General features: G+C 35.9%; 1 pseudogene; it reads left to right on the top strand.

Annotated features, from left to right (window-relative positions):
* Positions 1-2967: 2967 nt before the first annotated feature.
* Chac2-ps3 (ChaC glutathione specific gamma-glutamylcyclotransferase 2, pseudogene 3) lies at positions 2968-16313 on the top strand (annotated as a pseudogene).
* Positions 16314-27551: the final 11238 nt, after the last annotated feature.

Genomic DNA, 27551 nt, shown 5'->3' with positions numbered 1-27551 from the left:
TATGACAGCAGAGGTACAAAGGCACAGAATTACCAAGAAACCCACATAACAATTTCATCCTGCTGCATATCTGAATTTCCCTTCCCCACCTGTATGCTTTATTAAATCAGTCCCAAGTGTGGCAGAGAATTCTGTGAATCCTGTAGCTCTTTGAGCTCCTTCCGTTTCTCAAGTTCTCTTGGTTTTTGGTGTTTTACCAGGTGACTTCCTCCTTTCCAGGTGGAATATTTTAACTAAAAGAAATAGATACACACTCCAATAATTATGTGTGAATAGATACACACTCCAATAATTATGTGTGAAAAGATGCTGTTAATTCATGCATGGGAATAAGCAATTCTCTTCTATGGTGGCATACAATGTAACTAGACAAAGGATGGGCACACCAAACGCATACTATAAAGCTTTGACTGCTGAGAACTGACTTAAAATTGATAAATAGTTCACAGATAGGTAGATAATATATAGATGATAGATTTATAATGATATATATTGATTAAATTGATAATAGATGAGTGATGATAAAGATGATGCTTAGATAGTTAATTCATACATATTTTGATAGATATATAAGAAATCATGTAGTTTGATGAATGGATAGATATGAAAAGATGACAGCTGGATAAACGATAAAAAGTGATAGATAGAATTCATTCAAAAGAATGGATGTGACCTAAACCCCTCTACAAATCACACAGCATGTAAACTTGTCCATCAAGAGCATATTACTCCCTTGTGCCAATCACCCTGGCCACACATGATGAGTTGAAAGACATCTGAATATATATGGCATTTGTCTGAGCACATTTGAGGACAGTCATTAATACTGCTAAAAGGTCCATGTGTTAAATTTGGCCCCAAAAGGCTACCAGATGCATTCCTGTAAGCAATCTGGAGGCCTTTCCAATGGTGCCTATAGGCCAATAACACTGCATCTGCTTCTATTTAGGCAGCCTGTCCTGAGAAATAGAGCATCATGGCAAGAACTGTGTCCTAGTCAGACTTTACATCTTGAAGAATGAATGTAACTTGGAGATGAGTCCTGCAACCAGACCCAGCCCACAGATGGTATACATTTTATAAGGATAGGGAAAGCTATTTGAAGGGTAATCTGTTCCAACTTCTTAGTTAACTAAATTCAACAAGCTTTTATATATACTCCTATGTCCACCTTGTATCTTGCTTTGTCTGATGGCTAATCTTAAAAATTAACTTGATGAGATTTAGAATCACAATAGAAATGTATCCAGCATAGAAGTTCACAGACTGTGTTACCAGAGTATGAAGTCTCACTCTAATTGTGAGTAGTTTCATTATGGGTTGAATAACCTAGACTAAATAAAAAGCAGAAAGTCTGCTAGTCAACAACATTTCCTTCTCTGCTTTCTGACTGTGGATAAAATGTAATCAGATATTTCACTCTCCTGCTGCTACATCATTTCTGTCCATGATGAACTATACCCTCAGACTGGGGGCCAAAATAAATTTAAACTTCCCACTGTAAATTTATTTTGTTAGGATATTTTTTGGTAATGAGAAAATTAATTCATCCAAATTGCAATAAGGAAAAGGAGAGAGCAGAAGTTTAGAAACAGCTTTTATTTGTCAAAATTGTGATAGTATAATCATACATCATAAAATCAGAGAAGAGCCTTAAACTTTCTAAGAATTTTGTACGGAATTCAAAGGCATTGTTTCTTAGAACACTTACAAATGTTCATCTGTTTTTTTTTTTTAAGATGAATACACAAACTTAGGAAATTTTTATAGCTTACATCATGGTCCATCAGTTAAAAGAATTAAGGTTGGGTCCATTGATTCTGAAGATCATATTGATAGATTCTCAATCAGAGAATGAGACCCGAGTTCTGAGTTTTAGAATATGACTAATAAATGTGAAGCATTATTATAGAATGTTAACAGGTACCTGGAAACTTTCTTTGCCCTTCTAGAGTATAATTCATTTAGCCTTTTTAGGAACATGCAAGTAATTGGAAAACATAGCAATATTTGGTAATAAAGAAACATGCACAAAGAATCTGAGTAAGCAGTTGGGCTAGAGTTACACAAGAAAACAAAATAATGAGAATCTAAAATCTATGAAGATTCTTGATCGTTTCCTGTTATACAACATTAAATAATATGAAATGATATCAGGTCACAAAGTGTAATCAAGACTTTGTTTGAAAGTGCTGGTGATATTTATGTTCTTCCTCAAATCAGGTGTTTCCCAACACAGCCATTTCTTCTCTAAGGATCCACAAAAAGAAAGCTTTGAAGCTTTGGTGAGAACCAAGTTAGCATAGATAAATGGGGATGAAATAGATGAGATCAACAGAGACAAAGATAATGATAATTAAACATAGATGGATAGATTTTACACATACACACACACACACACACACGCATACACACACACACTATATGATCAATATGTTAGACAGATAAATGATATAGATACATAAAAGATAGAAATGATAGATTATACATACATACATTGAGGACTGATAGATGATACATAGAATAGATTATGCATACATGTACAGAGATATTTAAAATGCTGTGTATATTGATAAATACACACATATCTGTACATTTATATGTATATGTGTATACATAATAAATAATTCCATATATAATATATGCATATAGAGATACATAGTCTAACATATACATATAATTGATACAAAACCTTTTAAAACATCTCCAAAGAGAACAAATACCTAGATCAGAGAGTATTGTGTTTTACTCCAAATTCTACATCACAGTAATGTGACAAGAAATCATGTAGGAAGACTACACCAGAGCCCAAATGTCTCTTAATTTTATTGATAGTGACACTGTGAAAGTTTGATACAGAAATAAGAATGCAGATAGAATCAAGAAACTAATAATATACAAAGACCTACTGCTATATACCACTAAAGGAAAAAAATATCAGAGGGTATGAATTAATAGCTGCAGAACATGATAGCCTTTAGGGATTCTGAAATGATGCCTAACAAGGTAAGAGTGTCCCAACACAGAAGAAACTTGTTCCTCTTTAACTTTGACAAATGGCCTGGAGTCAGAATTGATTTAATTTGAAATAAATAAAGAAATATTTTTGGAAATAAGACAAAAATATGTACAAATTGAAATATTTCATGGTTTTGTCAGAGTTTCAGATTAATAATTGCCTCCTTTTTCTACTTTGCTATTCCTACTTCCTTAATTAGAAGAAAAAGGAGAAGAGGAGTAAATGGGAAAGCCACAGAGATTTTTCAATGGTAGATGAAAGAAAAAAAAAAGAATAGCAATTATTTCCCCAAGCATTAGTTGTTTTTGCTTCAAAAGTATGTGTTTTTGTCTAATTTTTTTTAAAGACTTTCATAGCAGAGACCAAATAGTCACATCTACAGTGAGTAAAGAAAATGTGACTTAGTATGTCACATTATTTAAAGAGTGTAATTCATTAAAAGATTTAAAAGGTAAGGGATTTTCTTTAGTAAACAAAGTTAAATGGGGGATATGTGAAGGAAATTCTTTGAATTTAGCAATGAGAGAGACTTTCAACAATCTGAAAGGTTATAAATCATCTTGGCCTAAGGATTCATAGTTTATGTGTTGTCCTTCAAATTTCTGTTTGAGGCATCCTAAGGGAAGTATGGACTGTCTCTGTGGGCAGTTTGGGATTTATCTGTGCTATCTGAATATTCTTTCTTTTGGCAGTAAAGGATGGAAACCAGATGTCGGCATGCAAGGCCTTTTTTCTTGACTGTGCTTTCTGTTGCATGTTCCCATAATTTTGCCCAACCATCTCCAGGTAAACACAGCTAAAATCATGGGTTGTCAGTCAATGGATTTACAGGTCAGGGCTAAAGATTATACCTTGAGGAGTCTCAAACTCATTATCTTACCCTTTCCAAGGTCATCTCTTTTATTATTCCATCAAGTCTCTAGGCTTCAGATATAATCTATATGCAAATGGAACTAAAATTAGAATGTTCATTCTAGGGCTTGGGGTTATCCTAGACATACTCACCTAACTACCTTTTGAACATTTTTCCTTGAACATCTAAGTGGCATCTTCAATTCACATCCAGAACTGACCCTTTCTACTACACTGGCCTGTATTTTCTCTGGGTTCCATTTTCATCACTCAAAGCCATCCTGGGAGTTTTCCTAAATTATCCTAGTATGCTTCAGCTGACTTGATAGTAAACCCATTCAACTATCCTCCCCAATCTCAGCCATACAATCCTTATATCTCTCTGAGGCACAAGTTACCCTCTGTCCTTAGGTTCTCCTGTTATAGACAGTACTGGAGATTACATAAGTGTGCCTCAAAGATTTTTTGCTTTCATTTTCAACACAGTCTGCCCAAGTGATCGAGTTACTTTCCCGTCAATCCTTAACTATTCCAACCTCTAATCTTTCACAGCAAACTCCCCAACTCACTCCTTATGAAGAAGGAAAGCCTTATGCTGACCTGTGAGTCCCTTGGACCTAAATCATTTGTTTCCCTGACCTCATCAACTCCCACTTTCCTCCCCAATTATCCTTCTCTAAACACTTGGTTGTACTTTGGAATCCACAAGCCTACCACAGTGTTGCATATTTGCCTTTTTCGTCTACTAAGCAATTTGTCTTTTTCATGTCCAAACATCTTATTCCTCATTATTTTAGGTCATCTTTAAAATTTCCCTTCAATATGACATTCTAGTGAATACACTGTACCAGTTGTAATCCCTACCACTCCTACTATCAGCTTCTCTGTAGCATGTGTGATCAGCTGAGTTGTTAATTTATTTAAAGCTTCGTTTCAAAGAACTGACAAATAAAAAATATTACTGAGAAAAATTAATCAGAAAAGAAGTCTATATCTTAATGAACTTCTATACAGTTTGAGTTGACTTCCTGAAACTGTGAAGTTTCACAAAAGATTCTAAGTTCTCACTAGCAAATATATTTTTGTACACCTATCAAGTCATTTCCAGCTTTTTTAATAGGTACTAGCAATTTGTGTGGACATCCCTATGCAAACCCAGTAAGCAGTCTTACCCAAGTTCATTTATCAGCAGCCACATTGGAATCACTCTACTTATAGTGGTCTACAGTCTTCTTCTGGCCTCCTCAGGTTCCTGCACTTATGTGGTCATAAATACCTCCATACAAAAACATTAAAAATAAATTAAAAATAAATGCTGAGCCATCTTTCCATGTTCATTTAAGTGAATATTTTATTTAAACTTTTGTCTAAAGAAAAGTACAATAACCATAAGGATCTGTCAAAACAATTTATACAAAGTGAACATGTCTGTGTAAGTAGCATTTTGATCACAGCAACTGCATTATACGCATCTTATCAGAGTACTGAATTGTGGGAATCCCTGCAATCATTACAGCGATTTGTGTGAGACAAGATAGAAAATCTTGTTCAGCCTGATGTAGTGCTGGTTAAAATTTTTTCAGTCTGACAACAGTTTGTTTATTTAAACTGAGTTAACCAGTTTAATAAAATACCAGGTGCACAGGGATACATAGAAACTCAACTCAAATGTACATTATCTCATTTCTTAGGATGAATGTATTAGTGTAAGAAACTAAGAAAAAATTTGACCTGTTCTCTGTCACACAGATATTGTAGAAGTCGTTTATTTTATAAGGTGCATGTGACATTGCCCTTGTGGATGGGACCTTTTGACTGAGAAATAAATTTAAAGATAAAGCCTAGGGAAGATGTCAGAGATAAAAGTTGTGAGGAATTTGGGTGAGATCAGACTCTACAGGTAGCAACACAGATAATTAACAAAATCTATTGCCAAATGTAATTTTCTGGGAGTAAAATAGTTACTATATCTTTGACTTTGCAAAGGTAACCTGCATGATTAGTTTTTGTGTTTCCCTGATGCTTTATGGTTGGAAGGACCTTTGTTCTTCCAATAATAAAGGCTAATTTTAGAAATTCAGCTCTCAATTTTCACCTTCTAAGGCATAGGCTCTCTGTTGCTTTTGCAGTGGAGTATACTCCAGAATAGCTGGCCAAGTAGTTCTAGGGCAATTCTCCTGTCTATGCGTCCCATCACATTATAGTACTACTGCCATCACAAATGCTCACCACCAGAATCCTGAAGTTTGTGCATTCACATAAAATATGGCCTAGAGATTCAATGTCATCATGCTTATATGGCAAGTACTTTTACATTATGAGCCATATTGCATTTCTTTACATACTGATTAGTTTGACCAACAACTTGAAAAGATCAAGAGTTGTCTGGAAGTGGGAAGCTTTGAATGAGAAATTGCATTGTTCAGAATGATGTGTGACCATGGCTATATGATATCTAAATACTAATTATGTAAGAGGGCCCACTTCAGAGTGGACATTATCACTTTTATAAAGTTGGGCTAGTGTTCATATCAAAGACAGCCAAACATAATTTCCTCATTGGCCTCTGCTTCAGTTTCTGCTACAAGGATCCTTTTTTGAACAGATACCCTGGTTTCCCTTGAGGAAAGACTACAAACTGTGACACAAATAAATACATTCCTCCTGAAAAGTAATTTGGTCAGTGTTTTCTCACAACAGAAAAACAAACAAACAAAATACAAAAGACACAAAAAAATCACCTTATAACATCCCAGTATGCTTGCCTGCTAATAAACATATACATAGGAGAAAAAGAAAATCAAATGTAAATGGGAGAGAGGGAGGGAAGGGTGACAGATCTAGAGGGAAAGGTTTAGCAGCTAAGAGCAGGAGAACTACATTTGAAGACGATGTTTGGATTCTAGTGTACACATTGGAAACCCAATATAACTCAAACTACAGGTGAACTGAAGCCATTTTCTCACTTTTTCAGGACTTGGTATATATGTGTACATAATTAACTCCACACACAAACATGTACATAATGTAAAAATATTAATTAAATAAGCATGGAAGTTTCCTAAGATTTATTGAGAAATTGAATTACTTATGTAAAGAGAATGTACTTATTTGCTATTTTTCCTACGTGATTTCACTAGACTGTTGTTTCAAGAACATAGGTAAAATGCAGTCATAACCAAATATGGTAACCTGTTATGTGGCAGACTTTTTTTTTTTCGTGAATTTAGTCCTGGCAAGACTTAAAGTTTGATTTTCCCCTTCTCATACTAAAGAATACCTGAGATTGCAGGCGCAGTGCCACTAAGCAAGTCATGTCTACATTTATAGGGACATTATTTTCTCTTGCTCTACCATTGTTATTAGAACTATCAGTATATTCTTAAGAAAACTTTAGCAAGTTGTTATTATTCTTAAAAGTTTATTTTTATTTATTTAGTTCTATATGCTTGCACCATGCATGGTGGTATGTCCGGAAGTCAGAAGACTGTAACCATTGAGATAGTGTTATAGGTAATATCTGATATGAATACTGAGCACAAACCTCTGGTCTTCTGAAAGACAAGTGCTCTTAATTGTGGAGCTATCTCTTCAGCATCATCACCCCAATTTCACTGTTATAATCATACTATGAGGTTATTTCTTTATTATTTAAATGAATATATGTGGTGAATCTACTCATAATGTAAGAGTGAATATTCATTTTAAAATAAGATAATCTCCCCAATCCAGCACAAGTTACTCAAAGCTGTCTGTCATTCTCAGCTATTCTGCAAATATCCCTTCATTATGTAGAGCAGAGTTAATAAATATGTGCTGTTTCAGTAAGTAGTTTTCAGAAATTCTGAAACTCTGTAACTCTGACACTATACTTTTATTTGGAAGGAATAACACACACACAAACACACACACACACACACACACACACACACACACACACACACACACATGTTTGTGGAGATGAACTAAGCAACCAGTGGAGGAGACGAAGCAGACTCTACCTCCTCTGCTTTTCTATAGCTCTAAGATTTTCACACAATTGGTATTTTGATGGGATTGTCCATGTAAGATATATGTGTGTGTATATATATATATATATATATATATATATATATATATATATATATAATTTCTGATTATGCCAGTTACATTAGTAATATAGCAAAGACCCTCAACATATATGGCTTTTATTTTCTCTACCTACTATTGGAAAGTCAATAAATATAATCAACAGCAATGCACTTGGCTTGGCCTACAATAAAACTTTATATACAAGTCATAAGTATAGTAATTAGTTATTAAACAATGTTTACTACTACCTGGTCCTTACTTACTCTACAAGAACACCTTATTATGTCTTAGCATATAAGTGTGAGGGCCTAGTAACTCTGTTAGAGAGTTGATAAGGATTTGCCAAATTGCTTATAAAATTAGTGGTTGATGAATTGTTAAAGAATACCTCTTTAAGTCCATTTGTTTTAACATCTTGAAGAAAATTGTAATATAATATAAGTGCTAATAGCGGTCATCACTTTTTGGAAAATCTCCAATGTGCCAAGTGCTTAGTAATGTATACTGGGGGTGGTTGAGGATTTAGCTCAGTGGTAGAGCGCTTGCCTAGAAAGCACAAGGCCAAGGGTTCGGTCCCCAGCTCCGAAAAAAAAAAAAAAAGAAATGTATACTGGGGCAAAAATTATCTGTATATATTTGATCAATTTTTATTGTTAATGTTTTAAAATGCAATGTACCTAAGGAAAAAGACATCTTTAATGGAAATACAAAAATCAGCATGCTGCAATAATTCATGGTAGGTACTGTTACCACCTGCTTGAGCCCAGAATTGAGCTTACCCTTCCCACTGTGCATTCTAAGAAACTGATAGCATGGCTTCCCCTCTTCCACAGTCCTCTGGATCTGTCCAAGGACTCTGACTTTTATTTTATTTTTTTAAATTGCCTCTTCGATATAGCAGCCATCAGATTCTCCAGTCGATTAACCTCTTGTCTCCATGGTTACGTACCACAGTCTGAGCAAAGTGTCTTCCTTTACTAGCATGACCTAATACATGATCCCTGGCCTTTGCCTTCTCTCAGGAAATTCTGAGGCCTGTATCTTTCATATATTATCTCCCCTGGCTCTTTGGACATCACAGACAGAGAAAAGTTCCGTCAGGCATAAATTCCTGGTGTTTCCTCTCATGATCTTCTATTCACCTCATTAGCCACTTGGTACACTTTGTCTGGAAGACAGGTTTCCTGCTATAGCAATTTAAGCAGTCACTTTAATTGGAAGATAAGGAAAGACTTAGTGCCCAAACCATCATTTGAAAATAGACTGAGCAAGAGTTCATTTTAAGACTTACTCCTACACTTTCAGTATCCCCATAGTTTAGATAGTTTCCAAATTTGAGAAGTTCTTATTTTTTAAACCACAGGTTCTTCTGTTAGTTTATCTCAGTGCAAATATTAAATTCACAGAAATACGTTTTAAACACTCCTCACTAATGAGACCATCCCTGTCTCCTGACACTACTACATTGTGGCAGTATATTGATTGTTGGCCTTGTGTTCTCATCCATTTGTCTTTCTTACCCTTTTTCTGTGACCCACTCATTCCTCACTCTAAATGGGATTTGGCAGACAAAATGTAAGGTTAGCAATAAGGCAGTTTTACTTGTGTATTCATACCTTTTCTTATTGTGTGCTTTTGAGTGTGGGAAGAACATGTGACTTTTTTTAACTACCAAGTAATGACACAGATGGTGCTCTGGGTTGACAAAGAGAATGGCATTGTATTGTGACTGTTAATTATGTAAATTCACACTGGTTACCACCATGCTCCTCTGCTGACTTTGCAGGTACTAGAAAGTAAGCAGACTACCTGAAAAGATTAGGAAGTCTGAAGAAACAACATTTGTGGTCTAAATGAGAAACTGAAGGATTTGGATTAAAAACTACAAGGAATCAATGTGGTCACAATGTGTGTGTGGTTGAAAACGTGTCCAGATAAGAACTGAGCCTTAGATTTACAGAGAAACAGCTAAGCCTTGTCCAGATATTTGGCCCTCAAAATTCAATAGGTCTTTATTATGCTTCTTTTAATTCATTATGCATTTTCTGTTCATTATTATATCTTTAAATCTGCAATAGCAGTCCCTTTAGAATCATTCTATTATTCTCAGTGAGGACTTCCTTGTCTATCTGGGATCTTTTCAGCATGCATGTAAATTTCAGAATGATGTTGTTCTATTGCTAGAAAGAATGCTTTGGGGGGTTGGGGATTTAGCTCAGCGGTAGAGCGCTTGCCTAGAGAGCTCAAGGCCCTGGGTTCGGGCCCCAGCTCTGGAAAAAAAAAAAAAGAAAAAAGAAAGGGCCAAGGCCCCTGTCCAAGGCAGAAGGAAGGTGGTCATGTTACCCTAACGGAAAGAATGCTTTTCAGAGTTATATTGAAATTACATGGAATCTGTAAATTATATTTGGTATGATGCACATTTTCATACTATTAGTTGTACTTATTAGTAAACATGGGATATTTTTCTTTCTTTTTATTAATTATTTTATTTATTTACATTTCAAATGTCCCTTTTCCTCATCTTTCCCTTCACAAGCCCCCCCACCCTATTCTCTCTCCCCATTGCCTCTAAGAAGGCGCTTCCCCCCTCAAACACACACACTCCAGTCTCAGCCTTCTTTCATCCCCCTCCCTGGGTCAACAAGTCTCCACTGGACAAAAAGCTTCCCCTACCACTAATGTTGCATAAGGTAGTCCTCTGCTATATATGTAGTGGGAGCCATGGATACTTTGATGTATACTATTTGGTTGGTGGTTTGGTCCCTGTGAGCTCTGAGGAGTCTGGTTAGTCCATATTGTTGTTCTTCCTGTGTGCTTCTCAATCACTTTCTTCAGAGATTTGATGTTTTCATTACTGTAGAGCATTTTCACATTCTCAGTTAGATATATATTGTTCTTTTCCAGTCTATTGTCAATGGGAGTGTGACCATAATTTCTTTCTCAGTTAATTTTTGTATAGAGAAAGGGTATATTATATTTGTAAGTTGATTATTCTGCAACTTTGATTAAATTGTTTTTCTTTTCTCACATTTTTTTCTATTGGAAATTTTGAGCTCTTTTTTTTTTTTTTTATTAACTTGAGTATTTCTTATATACATTTCGAGTGTTATTCCCTTTCCCGGTATCCGGGCAAACATCCCCCTCCCCCCTCCCCTTCCTTATGGGTGTTCCCCTCCCAACCCTCCCCCCATTGCCGCCCTCCCCCCACCAGTCTAGTTCACTGGGGGTTCAGTCTTAGCAGGACCCAGGGCTTCCCCTTCCACTGGTGCTCTTACTAGGATATTCATTGCTACCTATGAGGTCAGAGTCCAGGGTCAGTCCATGTATAGTCTTTAGTTAGTGGCTTAGTCCCTGGAAGCTCTGGTTGCTTGGCATTGTTGTACATATGGGGTCTCGAGCCCCTTCAAGCTCTTCCACTTCTTTCTCTGATTCCTTCAACGGGGGTTCTATTCTCAGTTCAGTGGTATGCTGCTGGTATTCGCCTCTGTATTTGCTGTATTCTGGCTGTGTCTCTCAGGAGCGATCTACATCCGGCTCCTGTCGGTCTGCACTTCTTTGCTTCATCCATCTTGTCTAATTGGGTGGCTGTATATGTATGGGCCACATGTGGGGCAGGCTCTGAATGGGTGTTCCTTCAGTCTCTTTTTTAATCTTTGCCTCTCTCTTCCCTGCCAAGGGTATTCTTGTTCCTCTTTTAAAGAAGGAGTGAAGCATTCACGTTTTTGATCATCCGTCTTGAGTTTCATTTGTTCTAGGCATCTAGGGTAATTCAAGTTTATGAATAATACCATAACATCTTTTTTTTAAAGAATAAATAGTTTGACTACATTTGTTCATAATTATACCCATTTAATTTCATTTTGTTACTTATCACCTTAGTTAGTACTATATTAAATGAAGAAGGTGTAGTTGACATTCCTGTCTCATCCCAAATTTAATGAGATTGCTCCACTCTTTTTTCATTTAAGATATTTGATGTGAGTCTGACACATATATCATTATCATTATCCTACCTTTCTCAGGACTTTTATAGTGACAGCATGTTAACATTTGTCAAAGGTTTTTGCTGCCCATGTTACAATGCTCATGTGTATTGACATTATGAAAAATTTTATAATCTATTAATTTTTTTAACGTATGTGTATTGGGCCATCCATGACTTCCTAAGGTAAAGCCAAATTGACTTTGATGGATGACCTTACACATACCTATATTCTGTATATTAGTATTTCATTGAGGATTTTTGCATCTCTTGGCATCTATGTTTATCTAAATGAGGATATTAGTCTGCAGATTTTTCTAGTGTCTTTACCTGATTATGGTGGGAGAGCAACAGTGGTTTTACTGAATGGATTTGGGTGTTTCCTGCTCTTTCAATTTTTTTTAATAATTTAAGAAGTATTAGGTGTAGATTATTTTTACACTCTAGTAGATGTCCTCTCTAAATTTATGTGTAAAATTTTTTTTTAGTTGAAATGCTTCTTATTGCTGTTTTAATATGTATTTTGATTTTAATATTTATTGTTATGTTTGGTTTGGGTTGAATATTTCTGTTTAGCTTGGTGATTTGGACATATCTAGATATTTATTAATCACTTTTAGATTTACATTACAATTGAGTGTAGGTTGTAAAGGTATTTGCATATAATATTCTGAGTTTTTGAAGTTTATTATATTGTTTTCTTGTTCATTCCTGATTAGTTCATGTCTTTCTTCCTTTTGGGTAGTTGAATTTGTCACTCTTGTTTATCTTAAAGAAACTTTGATTCTTTATATTGCTTTCTTTCTTTATATTTGTGGTGGGACTGTATACAATTTTGGGATTTGGGTTTGGTTCCTGCATTCCCAATTTCTTTAGTTGTACTCAGTCATTTCCTTGTACTATATTTGATTTGATTTGATTATTTGACATAAGCATGTAGGACATCAATTTTCCAATCAAAACTACCTTGTGGATTTGCTGTGTTTCTATTTTTATGTGGATGAGGAATAATTTTATTTTTTTTCTTAATTTTTTTGACTTAATCATTTTCCATAGTAAGGTGGTAATTATCGTATGTTTATGTACTAACTGCAGAGTTGTTTGATGCCAATTTAAAATGTTGTTGCATAATGGTAGGTAGAAAACATGGAATTATTTTATATTTTCTGAAATTGTTAAAGTTTGTTTAGTGTTACAAAATGTGTGCTATTGTAAAGAAGTTTCCATGTGTTGCTGGTAAAATTTCACTTAATTCATTTAGATGAATATCATTTGAAACTATTTTTTTCCTGAGGTGTATGTGTGTGTGTGTGTGTGTGTGTGTGTGTGTAGAGAGGGAGAGAGAGAGAGAGAGAGAGAGAGAGAGAGAGAGAGAGAGAGAGAGAATTTTTAAATTTTTATGGAGCACATTTAAAGGCATCCCTACTTAATTTTCCTAGCTTCTAAGTTGGTCCCTCCGTGAGCAGTCCAGTTCAGAATCCCAGGTGCTGCAGGTCAGGGTCCAGAAAGACATCTGTGTGTGGTTACTGCTCATCTGTAAGGTTTAGTTCCCCTACCAGGACAAGCTGGTTGGTTACATCACAAACTACGGCCAGTGTTTCTGGCAAGACAGCACTAACCAGCATGGGCTCTCAGGTAAGCCTGGAAGAGTTGTGACCTTTGCTGAAAATCCTAGTGTATGGGATTTTGTTTACAAACTAAGCGTAGGAAAAGAAGAATTAAAAATGTACCTGGACTTTAGAGAGAAAGGAAGTTACAGAATTATGACAGTCATGTGTTTATTAAACATTTTATGTATTTACATTTCAAATGTTATATCCTCATTTCTGGTTCACACTTCTCCAATTCCCCTCCATCTACTTCTATCGAGATGATCCTCCTCCCACCCACAAACTCTCACTTCAACCCCCTGGCATTCTCCCACACTGGGGAAAAAACCTTCACCAAAGGCTTCTCCTATTATTCCAGACAATGTCATTCTCTGCTTATATGCATCAGGAGCCATGATTCCCCCCAGGTGTATTCTTTGGTTGGTATTTTAGTCCCAAGTAGTTCTGGAGGTTAGTGATAGTGTTGTTCTTCCCATGGGGTTGCAAACCCCTTCAGCTCCTTCAATCCTTTCTCTAACTTTTACATTGGTATCCCTGGGCTAAGTCTCATGGTTAGCTGCAAGCATTCTCATCTGTATCAGTAAGGCTTTGGCAGAACCTCACAGGAGACTCCCATATCATGCTCCTGTCAGCAAGCACTTCTTGGCATCAGGAATAGTGACTGTTTTTGGTGGCTGATTATGGGATGAATTCCCAGGTAGAGCGGTCTCTGGTTGGCGTTTTCTTCAGTCTCTGATCCACTCTTTTTGTCCCTGTACTTCCTTTAGACAGGAGTAAATCTGGATTAAAATTTTAAGAAGCGTGGGTGGTCCCATCCCCAACCAGGAGGCCCTGGCTGACCTGTGGGTATGGTTTCTACAGGTTTTTTCCTCCACTTTCTTGAGCATTTCAGCTAATCTTATCCTTTTTGGGTCCTGACAGACCCTTGCTTTCCTGATATCTGGAAAATCTCATCCCTGTTGAGTCCTGAGAGTCCCTTGCTTTCCTGACATCTGCGACTTGCTGGTGGCTACCCCAGTTTCCCAGTCCCCATTGCTACACAGCTCTGTTCAAATTCCTGACCTGTAGAACGTCCCTGTCTCCTTTCATACTGGTTTCGGCAGATCCTTTTTCTCCTCCATGTCCTATCTTCCTCTCAAGTCCCTCTATTTCCCAGGAGTATTTTGTTCCTCCTTTTTAGAAGGACTGAAACATCAACATTTTGGTCTTTCTTCTTGAAAGTCATATTGTCTATGAATTGGACCTTTGGTATTCTGAGCTTTTAGGCTAATATCCATTCATCATGCATACCATGTGTGTTCTTTTGAGACTGGGTTACCTCACTCAAGATATTTTCTATTTCCATCCATTTGCATAAGAATTTCAAGAAGTCATTGTTTTAATATTTGTGTAGTACTCCATTGTGCAAATTTGTGTACCCATTCTTTTGTTGAAGGACATCTGGGTTCTTTCCAGCTTCTGGCTATTATAAATAATGCTGCAATGAACATAGTGGAACATGTCTCCTTGTTATATGATGGAGAATCTTTTGAATGTATGCCCAGGAGTGGTATATCTGGGGCTGCAAGTGGTATTATGGCCAATTTTCTGAAGAACTGCCAGATTGATTGCCACAGTAGTGGTACCAGCTTGCAATCCCATCAACAAAGAAGCAGTGTTCCTCTTACTCTAAATCCTTGCCAGAATCTGCTGATCAAATCTGAGTTTTTGATCTTAGCCATTCTGACTACTGTGGGGTGGAATCTCAGAATTGTTTTGATTTGCATTTCCCAGATCTCAAGCTATATTACAGAGCAACCCTGATTTAAAAAAAAAAACTGCATGATATTAGTGCAGAGACAGGTAGGCCGATCAATGAAATAGAACTAAAGATCCAGAAATGAACCCACACACCTATGTTCACTTGATCCTTCACAAAGAAACTAAAACCATCCAGTGGAAAAAGACAGCATTTTCAACAAATGGTGCTGGTTCAACAGGTGGTCACCATGGAAAAGAATGCAAATCATTCCATTCTTATCTCTTTGTACAAAGCTCAAATCCATGTGGATCAAGGACCTCCACATAGATCCAGATACACTGAAACTAATAGAAGAAAAAGTCAGGGAGAGCCTGGAATACATAGGCAAAAGGGAAATTTTCCTGAATTTCCAATGGCTTATACTCTAAAATCAAGAATTGACAAATGGGACCTCATAAAATTGCAAAGCTTCTGTAAGGCAGAGGATGTTGTCAATGAGACAAAAGAGCAACCAACAGATTGGGAAAAATCTTTACCAATCCTACATCTGATAGAGAGCTACTATCTAATATAAACAAAGAACTCAAGAAGTTAAACTCCAGAGAACCAAATAACCCTACTAAAAAATGTGGTACAGAGCTAAAGAAAGAATTCTAAACTGAGGAATGTTGAATATCCTGGAAACACCAAAAGAAATGTTCAACATTCCTAGACATTCATTTTTTATGTGAATGATTCCACATCAAATCCATTCTGTGTTTTTCTATATGTTGGAATGTGTGTCAATCCTAATTATCTTCCACCTGCACCTCTAGCAGACATTGCTTAACAAATTTTTAATGCAGCTGGTCCAAGTGGAAGAAATACAGAATGCCTTTTTTAAGTAGATTCTATTAAGAAACTTGTGCCAGAGATGCAGAGGAACATCTCTTCTCCTTGGAAAATTCAGTAAAGAAATGCTTAAACGGAAAATACAAACTGAGTGGCACACAGTTACCAACTCCTCCAAACAGGCAGACTTTTATCTTCGCAGAATAGCATCAGTACAAAGCAGTAGCAGTATCTTTTAGGTATTCTTACTTGAAAAACTTACTATTTAATATTATAATTGGAATATCATCTAAATTTACAATTTATTTGCAAGTGATCTAAAACATATTGCGAATATTTGCATGAGGGGAAAGAAAGAATTCAAGCTGTACAAGTGACTTCCTAATTATATGATTTTGAACATTTGTTCATTAGAGATACAGGTCTCGATTATCTTCCTGTTTCTTTTAGAGTAACCATGTGTTATTGTATATAAGTTTAAAATAATGCTATTAGAAATATACGGTAATAGGTAAGGTTCCCGCACTGTTGTCAATTTCCTTGTTCATTGGGATTAAATGAAACTCGAGTTTAGTTCAAAATAAATTTTTTTAAATATATATAAAAAAGTGCTGTTTTTAATGTTCTGACACTTCAAAGATCTTACCATATCAATTCCTAGATATTCAAGTAAGAAAATATCTGATGTTAATTGGATTTCTTAAGAATAAAGCTTCCTTATTCTTGCTCATAGATAGTTGCCCATGGAACCAAGAATTAAATTGTCAATTTCCACAAAATCATCTGCTGGGTTGCTTTAATACATTTTTTAATTAATGCTAATTTGGAAGGAAAAGCCAGCTATATTTTATTTAATTGGGGACCCCATGAATATGGCATATTTCCACTTTCATTCAGATATTTTATGTTTCTCAACAATGTCTTATACTTTGCTAACCTCTGGATTTTGAATATCTTTCAAGAAATTTCTTTCTGGAAAAAATTAATATTAACTCACAACTTGTAAATACCCATTTAAAAAGTTGTTCTCCTGGTCTAGCATGCTGGCTCAGTGAGTAAAAAATGCTTGTACCCCATAATTAAATTTCTAGAACCCATATTTTAGAAAGAGCTGAGTCCTAAAAGTTTTCTTCTGACCATCACACAGAGCCCCCCTCACACTCTCTCTCTCTCTCTCTCTCTCTCTCTCTCTCTCTCTCTCTCTCTCTCTCTTTCTCTCTCTTTCATATGCACACATACACACAAAGACATAAATAAGAGTAAAATCCATTCTCTGTTCTTTTTCATAAGATGTGATTATTTTTACATATACTTTTCAAATACAGTAAGATTTTTACCACGTGCATATTCATTTTATGCATTTAAGATTCTTTGCCATTTTCTATATGCAATATTTAACCATTTATGGATGAAATACATCCTATTTTAATATTATACTTTAAACATCATTGCTTTTGTTTATTTTTCTTGATTTACCTCTCTATGACTTTTAGTACTCTATGCACAAAGTGAATCTCAACTACCAGGTGACCTCCCATGTGAGACAGGAAAACAGAGTTCAATGCAAACACAAAAGGTTTGTTTTCTAGCCCATTGGGGTTGAGCCTCAATCAGTCCGTAACTGCAAGGGACTAGTAGGTCACTCTATTGACTATTACAAACAGTTTCTATAATTTGTAGGGGCACAGGTTACATAGCAAGGTTAAAGTTCGAACTCATTGGCTAAGCATATTGTCCTTTAAATCTATTCGCTAGCAAGCACAATACACATTTAAACTCTTCCTGGGATTTTTCAGAGGGTCAGTCAGTACATTCTGTGAATGTTTTTACTCAATTATGTTCCTATGGGTGGAGAATGGAACTTGGCCTAACCGTATCCTCAGGTGGGCCAGGGAAGCTGTAAGGCGAGTGTGGCACTGGAAAAACCCTCAGTGTCCCTTAGTACAAAGTTGAATAATAGTTAAAGACAGTTAGCTGGGGATTTTATTTGTTTGTTTGCTTTGTTTTCATTTCTTTTCTTTTCTGAATCTCACGTTTAAATATAAACATGTATCATGTATTATGATTTATTTCCTCATGTTTAATTACAGCAATTTAAGAGTTATAGATATTACATTAGTCTTATGGAATGTGAGAGGAAAAGATATAGTTTAATTCTTTATTTTTCCCTTCACCCCAGTTTAATTCTTCAACAGAACATTCAGCTTTTTCAGCGTCAGTTTTTAGTTCAAACCAAGAAACTTTGTCTTTGATATCGATTTGCATTTTGTGTATCTTCTGATACATTGTTGTTTAGGTTTAAAATTTTAATAATTGCTTCTATTCATCCTACATTGCAAAATATGCCCTGTTTGCTCCTTATTGGTTTATTATTGATTTTCCCATACATTTAGTTTTCAACTCTATGGTTTTGTTTTTTTTTGTTTTTTTGTTTGTTTGTTTGTTAGTTTATTTGTTTTTTTATAATCATTCGTGACTCACCTCCAGCCATCTTAGAACAATTGGAGGAGCATACCTTCTATCTCTACCTCCATTTCCTAGAAATTCTGAAAAACCATAAGAGATTAGGACTTCCTCCTTTTCCAAACACCTTTGTCTCAACTGCTGCTATCCAGAGGTACTGTACCTGGGACCATGCTGGCCACAAAGATCTGGGTATCAAGTATTTGATCTTCACTCTCCTCCTTGTCCTCCATTTTACATTTGCAGACTCACTTTCAGCCCAGCAACAGGAGCTTGCCTTCCCTCTTTGCTTCCACTCCCTAGGCAACCATCAAATACATATGAATCTTAGCACATACACCCATTCTAGTGTCAGTCCATAATAGCACAAATATATTTTACAGAAGACCATTAGTGGCCATGCATTACAGGAACTTAGAAGCACACTTACCAGACAATCAATAGCTACCATACTCTCCTAAGATATTGGGAGAGCTACGAAAACAAAGGAAGGAAACCCCCAATCCACTAAGACAAGATCTGATATTGAAAGGAAAATTATACAGATTTAAGGTTTAAAAATATAAAATTAAAGGAGTAAGTTTCAAAATCCACAGACTCAGGACTAAACTATAAGAAACAAACCCAGACAAGTCCAGGCATCCCTGCCCCTAAGACTAACAGACCATAAAGATAAAGAAAAGGAATGCAGGAACCAGCCTGAGTTATCAGGACTGACTCATAAACCATCTGGCAGAAGGGCACCTCCGCCAGCTTACTCAGAGTCACTCCTTAACCAGATGTCCTTCAAACCCTGATAAGCCCTTAGCTTCTAAAATCCTGAATGCCCCAGTCAGCACATACTCTTCTGCTGTGTTGCCTATGTTTGTATGAGCCAATCACTTATAGCCGTGCCAGAAATTAGCCAACTGTGTGTTACCGCACCAAACTCCCTAGCTATCCGTATATAAACCCCTGACATTTTAGTTTCCGGGGCGACACCTCTGTCCCCTGCACGGGATATGTGTTGGCAGGGAGATCTCCGTAATAGATCTCTGTAATAAACCTCGCCTTTGCTTATTATATCCAAAATGGTCTCTCTGTGTCTGGGGTCCACGATTTCCCAAGACTTGAATAAGGGTCTATTTCGGGGATCTTTCAATATCAACAACTGCTTTACAATCGTATTAAAACTGGATATCAGGAACAACAGAAAACTTAGAGATTTAATTATGAAACTAATCAGCTTACTATAGAATGAAAAGTGTATAAAAACAAATTAGGAAAGAAATTCAACTGTAATTTTAAAGCTTGAAATAAAATGAAAACACAACATATCCCATCTCTAGGGCATCTACAATGAATGACAGTTATAAGAGACTAGTTCAGAACACTTACACTAAATGACAAACTTAAAAAAAAACAAAAAATAATAAGATATATCATATTAAATAAATATACTAGATACATATATTTACCCATGTTAAATCAAGATCAGCTAAACAATTTAAATACACCTATAAACTCTAGTATAAACTGTAGTAAAATGGAAACACTAATGGACTTTCTAAAAACAAAGTGTCATTTGAGCAAATGAGCTAAATATGAAACCAGGTCACAATGGAGGGAGTGAAGATTGAAAAGAAAAAGACAATTAAACAACATTATAACATGACTCCAGCCAGTGTTGTGGCTGAAGTAGGTTTATTTATTTTTTTCTCCCCTGTTTGCTTTTATACCACTTTAAGTACATGCAAATAATAAGGTCAGTTCTATGTTAAGAAACAAACAAGGAAATATACACAAATAGTGAAGGACCAAAGAAGGCAAACAAACAAAATCCCAAGAACGCTGTTTCTAGGGGCTTATCAAACTGATCAAGATAAGAGGAATGTCATATTTTTTGGCTGAATTTACCTTGAGATTTGTCTTAGCCTAAATGTAAATTACTTATCTGAGACTACTTCCCTGTCCTAGTCCAAAGTCAAATTCTTGCCTGAGTTTATTATCTTATCCTAACCCAAAGTCAAATTCCTACCTGAGCTTACTTCCCTGCCTGGGCCAAAGACAAATTCCTGCCAAGTTTCTAGAAGCAGCTAGAAAAGCTCTCCATAACCATCCCAATTCCAGATGCATACCACATAGAATTCTCCTATAATTACAGAGAATTACTTACGATATCCCTCAAAGTATTTCACAAAGTAGAAATGACTTAAGATGTGAAATCGTTTAAGTTCAGACTCCATTTATGCCAAAGGCAGGGAGGTTGGAGGGAGTGGGTGGATAGGTGGGGCAGCACCCTCATAGAAGCAGGGGGAAGGGGTTGGATGGAGGTTTCTGGAGGAGATAACATTTGAAATATAATAAAGAAAATATTCAGTTAAAAGAAAAAGAAAAAAGGAAAGAAAGAAAGAAAACTGATAGCCTGGAACTTAGGATTAGTTTAAAAGTTGCCCCACAACAATCCCAAGACTAGCTCAGGTCTCTAGGCTGATCCCCAATAAGACCAGGATTTGTGGGTTACATGCATGTTATTCCCTTAACAAATGTTCACCCCAGGTTATAAGCTCATCACCTGCCTAATGACCACTAATGTAGAAAGGAGCAGAAATTAAGTTTATGATATGATCCCAGCACTAGCCAATTATGTTAAAGTCCACTGTAACCTTCCAATTAAATATTTGCACTCCTTCTCCCTGCTTCCTGCTTACTATAAAACCTTGCCCCAATAAACATTCACCCCCCAAATGCACACACACACACACACACACACACACACACACACACACACACACACACACTTCCAAACCATACTGTGGGACGGTGGTACATTGACGGGGGAGGGGCAGTTTGCTGGGCTAGTATGAATAGAATTAAGATCCTGCTGTGAGTTGCATAAGATTGATTCCTGTCTGGTTGTTGTTGTTATTGTTGTTGTTGTTTAGGGTTGGGGGGTCCTTAACATTTTCTTGGCACAACAGGAACAGAAAGGCAAAAAAAAAAAAAAAAAAAAAAGTGCCTGATTCCTTTTATAAGATCACAGTTAACCGTGGTACCTAAGCCATATAAATATCCTGAAGAGAAAGAGTAGTACAAAAATTTTCACTATGAGAATAGGTGCAAAAATTATCTATAAAATACTTGTAAACTGAATACAAGAATACATCAAGAAAAATTAAGCAGGTTTATTTTCAAAGGTACAGGATTGTTTCAACATACATTAGTCAATAAATATAACATACCATGTAAATAGACTGAAAGACAAAAAATCAAATGAGAGACCCAAAACCCTTTGAAAATAACCAACATCCCTCATGACAAAAGTCCTGGAGAGACAAGGGATATAAGGAGCATACCTCAACATAATGAAGCTAATATCGATCTAAACAGAGAGAAGCTCAAAGCATTTCTACTAAAATCAAGATTGTCCACTGTCTCTATACCATTAACATTAGCATTTGAAATTTTCTAATACTCTTGAGTAATACTTCAACAGAGGGGAGTCAGGAGGATATAAGAGTGAATGGAAGAAGTCCTCTCTCTGTTCTTTCTCTGACCCCTTTCTCCTCTCCTCTTCTCCCTCTCCCTTCTCTCAACGTGTTCCTGGCGAGCCTCTCTCATTCTCTCTGTATCTGTATCTGTCTCTGCCTCTCTGTCTCTCTGTCTCTCTGTCTCTCTCTCTGTCTCCCCCCCTCTCTCTCCCATCCCTGTGAAACGTCTTTTTCTGCCTTTACTGACTTTACAACTCTACTAAATAAACTCTATTCTATACTCAAAAAAAAAAAAAAAGGAAGGAAGGAAGAAGTCAAAGTTTTCTATTTGCAGAAGACATGATTGTATACATAAAATCTTATCATGACATGTCTACCTCTGATAGATACTTTTAGCAAAGTAGCAGCATATAATATTAACACACAAAAATCTATAATCTATGTACAAATGACAGACTTATAAATCTTTAGATAATATATTTTATAATATACTCAAAATGAAAAATTTAGGGGTAACTCTAATCAAACAAGTAAAAGACTTGTATCTCAAATATTTAAAGAAATTGAAGGTATGATAAGACAAAAATATCTCCCATCTCCATTGGTATGTAGGAGTAATATAGAGAAGATGGCCATCCTACTATAACCAAACTACACTTTCATTGCAATCCCCATTAATATTTCAACACAACCCTCCATAGAAATTGAAAGGACAGTTTTTCTTTTTATATGGAAATACAAAACACAGAACAAAACAAAACAAACAAACAAAGAAAAACAGGATACTTCAGCAAATGTGAAAAAAGAAAGAACTCCTGGAGGTAGCAACATCCCTGAACTTAAGTTGATTTACAGAGCTATAGGAATAATTACAGCAGAGCATTGCCATAAAAACAGTCCTGTTTATCAACGTTATTGAGATAAAGGACCAGACATAACCCCACAAACTTATAGATATCTGATTTTTATAAAGAAGCCATAAAAACCCACTTGGAGAAATGGCACCATCTTCAAAAAGTAATGCTGTTTAAACTGTCCAGCTACACGTAGAAGAATGCAAATATACCCATAAATTTCACCCTGCGAAATACTTAAATTCCTGTGGAATACAGAACTCACCATAAAGCAAGATTCCCTAAATTTGGTTGAAAAAAGTGATACATAGTCTTTAACTCATTAGCACAGAAAAAGTCTTTCTGATAAGAACACCAATGTCACAGGCATTAAGAATAGCAATTAACAAATGTGAACTTCAGAAATTGAAAAGTTTCTTATGTCAAAGACACTACCAGTTTGACAAAGTGGCAGATTACAGAATAGGGAAAGGGTTTTACTAAGTATACATCTGATATTTGGCAGGTAATATCGCAAATATTTAAAGAACTCTAAAAGTTGTTCTTCAAGAACACAAATAGCCTATTAACACACACACACACACACACACACACACACACACACACACACACACACACACATACACACAGACACAGAGGGAACATATCTAAACAGAGAGTAATCAAAATAAGAAACACAATGGTCTGAGAAACAAAGAAAGGTTCAACATCCTAGTCACGAGGAAAATATAAACTAACACTATTTTTAATTTCATCTTAACATTTATTAATACATTTGAAGCTGTCATCCAGTTTTCTTCCAACATTTTTCTACCCATGAAGTACCTCTCACTTCCCAAGACCAAATGTCATTTTTCTTGAACATTGTCTAAAATTTTCTCTTTCTGTGTGAATATGACCATGAATACTTTTTCACTTGGAGTTGATAAATTCTTCAATCCATGGTTTAGCATTTTCCTTAGTTTTTGAACATACTGAGCCTTTTGTGTCTTCAGATTTTTTCCACTTGAGGTAAGTACTTCTTCTCTATTTTCCTCTATCTCAGTCTCATTCTGTCTCCCTCCTCCTCTCCCTTTCCTTCTCTCTTTCTTCTCTCTATCTTTGCTTTGTCTTATTAATTTCTAAAGCACTTAAAAGGATAAATGAGGGGAGATAAATGTTTCTGTGGGTAAAGTTGTTTATCTACTTGATTAGTTTCAATCTCAGGAATCCATGTAATAGAACGAGGGAGCTGATTCCCACAAGTAACTCTGATGTCCATGCATAGGTTGGGGCACATGTGCAAGTAAACATATAGACATAAAAATAAATAGCCTTGAACTATTTGAAGTTCTTCACTGTCATGTATTTAATTAGATATCTTTAATTTAAAATGAAAATATCTCTACAAAATAATTATAAAATTGTTCTCCATTACAAAAATATTCTTAAGAACTTGTGATTCTTCTGAAATATAATGTGAATATCAAATGAAAGAAGTTTGGATACAAATATGTCTTAACTGGTAAAGTGATTGCAGCATAAGCATGAATCTTGTCACATAACTCACATAGAAATCTTGGTAAAATAGAATGCACTCATCTATGTGGCAAGTATTTTTACCCTTCATTAAATGGTTGTGCTCTGAAACAACCAGTGTGTGAGGCTGGATAATGGCTTGATTAATAATGTTCATGTTTTCAAGTTTGTATCCGTACTGACAAAAAAGTTCTTGTGCATTAGCACATGGCTATAACTTAAATGTTTTATAGGTGGCATCAGAGGGATCTGGTGATGGGTGGCTATCTAGTGCAGCCAAATCATCTAAACCAAGGAAACTGGGAGAGACCTTACTTCAGTGAGTAAGTAGAGTGACTGACATATAGATACACACATACACTGAACACATGGATACAGATACATGGATACACACACATGGATACACACAAATACATACTATATACACATGCTTACATGTACAACAGCCAAACACAAAGAAAAATACACATGCACATACAATCAAACATTACCTGAACACATACAGGAATATAAACACAGATTCTCACCCATGTGTAATCATAATCACATGGGCAAATGAACGTGTGTTCACATGCAACAGGCTCACATACATATATACACATATAATCACACAAACACACACATGCATATGTCAAAACATAAGATTTGTACTAATCAGAATTAAAAACTCTTCCAGCTCCCAAATCATTCATTCTCAAGTGCCACAAGTCATTCAGTACACGAATATTGTTGTTGTTATTGTTGTTGTATATTGTTTTGCTTTGTTTCTGATAATAAAAATCCCTGTTAGCAGAAGCTCAAATTTTGAAAAATAGGCCATGATTATAGTAGTAACCATTCTGCAAATGGTCTGAAGTGCAGCTTCACCCATAAGTTCTAATGATTCCTTATTGGTATCAGTTCTTCACATTACTTTTGACTGTGATGAAATGAGGGTTTACACACACACACACACACACACACACACACACACACACACACACACAGGTGGTACATGGCTCAATGGATCCTGTCTCAAACAAAATGTGACAACCAGAATCTAATACTATCTTCTTCCATCCATGTGCATTACCTAGCATACATGCACATGAACACAAGTATACACACAGCATCTAACTGTGCTGGAAAGCTGTTAACTTGAAAAAAGGGAGTCTCAAATTTAAAATATCATCCATAAGATCAGGCTTTAATCATGCCTGTAAGTCACTTTCTTATTTAGTGATTGATAGGAAAAGGCCTAGCCTATTTTCAGTGGGTCCAACCTTATTCTGGTAGTCTTTCGATAAGAAAGTAGGCTGACTAAGCCATGGAAAGAAAGTCAGTAAGTTACACCTCTCCATGGATTCTCCATCACTTCCTCCTTCCAGGTTAGTGTCCTGTTTTACTTTCTGTCCTGACTTCTTTTAATGGTGAACAGTGATATAGAAGTGGAAGTAATGTAAACTCTTTCATCCCAAGGTGCTTTGTCATAGTATTTTATCATAGCAAGAGTAATCCTAACTAAGGCACTTATAAACAATACTGAGAAGAAATATTCAGCTTGTCTACCCTTTGATCATGTCAAAGAAACATTAACAATTACTATGTTCATTGGAAAGTATAAAATTACCGCACACTATACTCCTCTGGAAAGAGTACTCTTTTAGACAATGCTCCCAGCAATACCCTCAAGGGAACTCTGAGGTAAAGATGTCATGTACAACTACATCAGAATTTAATAAATAATTGCTCAGAAGGAGTTCAAACCTATGTAAGTGTGTATAATCAAATAAATCCAATCATGTATTTAATAAGGATTAAAGAGTCACTAAAATGCTACAGACCTGCCTCAGTTAATATGGGTCTTGCCTTCTACTCTAGTTTCATTCCTGATGCTGTAATATAGACCAGAACTAAAAGATATGTAGGGAGGATTATATGTTAGATCATCTTACCCCATGACTAAGGGATGCCAAGGCAGGAATCCATAGCGAGCCACCTGGAGGAACAAACTGAAGCAGAAATGCCAAGGAATACTGCTTAATGTATTACTCCCTATGGCTTACCCAACACAGTTCTTATGTACTATGACTACCTGAAGAAATGTAAAAATGTGTAGTGCTGGCTGATCCCTCTTACATTAATTGTTAATAAAATAATCCAAATGCCCCACATACATGTTTACAAGCCTATCTGATTGGTACCTTTTTTGCCAATGAGATTCTTTCTTCCCACATGACTCATGCTATATCACGTTCAAAATAAATAAATAAATAAATAAATAAATAAATAAATAAATAGTGCACCTTAGAAGTCTGAAGATATGAATTGAATCTCAACATTCACATAGCAATTCTGTTGTGAGAATCCAAGTTATGATTCAGAGCTGGACAGAGGTTACAATCAAGTCCCTTGGGCTTGCTTAACAACCACCCTAGCATATTGGTGAGTTTCAGGCAAGTGTCAAATATATAAATAAATAAATAAGTAATATGTTAAGAAAAAAAATGCATTTACAACCCTACAAGTTTAGTCAGTATTTTGGTACTATAACATATTGCATGCTCTGTGATAATTATAAAAAGAGAATGAATTTGTAAATTATAAATTTTTTAAATTCAAGATATGGCATCAGGTTTGTTCAGCCCTGGTAGGAAACTCATAGTACCCAGATGGCTAAACATGCATTAATAAGAGCAGAAGGAAAAACTCATGATCCCAACCGGAAGCTGGAGATAAACAGAGTAAGGTATCTGGAGTTTTGTTAGGGTCAGAAACTTTGGAAATAATCCACTAGGAAAACCAAATTTGAGAGAGAAAAATGTTGCTTTATTAAAAAATCATGGTGATATCAGCTGGGTTCTGTATCTAAGCTATGTCTGGATCCAAGCTATGTCTGTGGTAGTAGAAAGGTGCAGGTGTCAGCGAGGACAGATCACAGAACAGCCCTTTAAAGCATGAAAAAACATACAAAACAAAACAAAACAAATTTGGTGGTTTAGTGGCAATCTTATACATGTGTGTAGTATGTTCCCAACTCCTTTCCACACCTGACATCTTCAGTTGATTATTATTATTATTATTTTTGCCATCGGAAAATAATTTAATTCTGTACAGATGATTGGCAAACTTATCAGAGTAGGGTGTGGATGTACCCCCAT

The sequence above is a fragment of the Rattus norvegicus genome, chromosome 13 (assembly GCF_036323735.1).
Source record: "Rattus norvegicus strain BN/NHsdMcwi chromosome 13, GRCr8, whole genome shotgun sequence".
NCBI classification, from domain to species: domain Eukaryota; kingdom Metazoa; phylum Chordata; class Mammalia; order Rodentia; family Muridae; genus Rattus; species Rattus norvegicus.
This window is presented reverse-complemented; position numbering and strand designations above follow the sequence as displayed.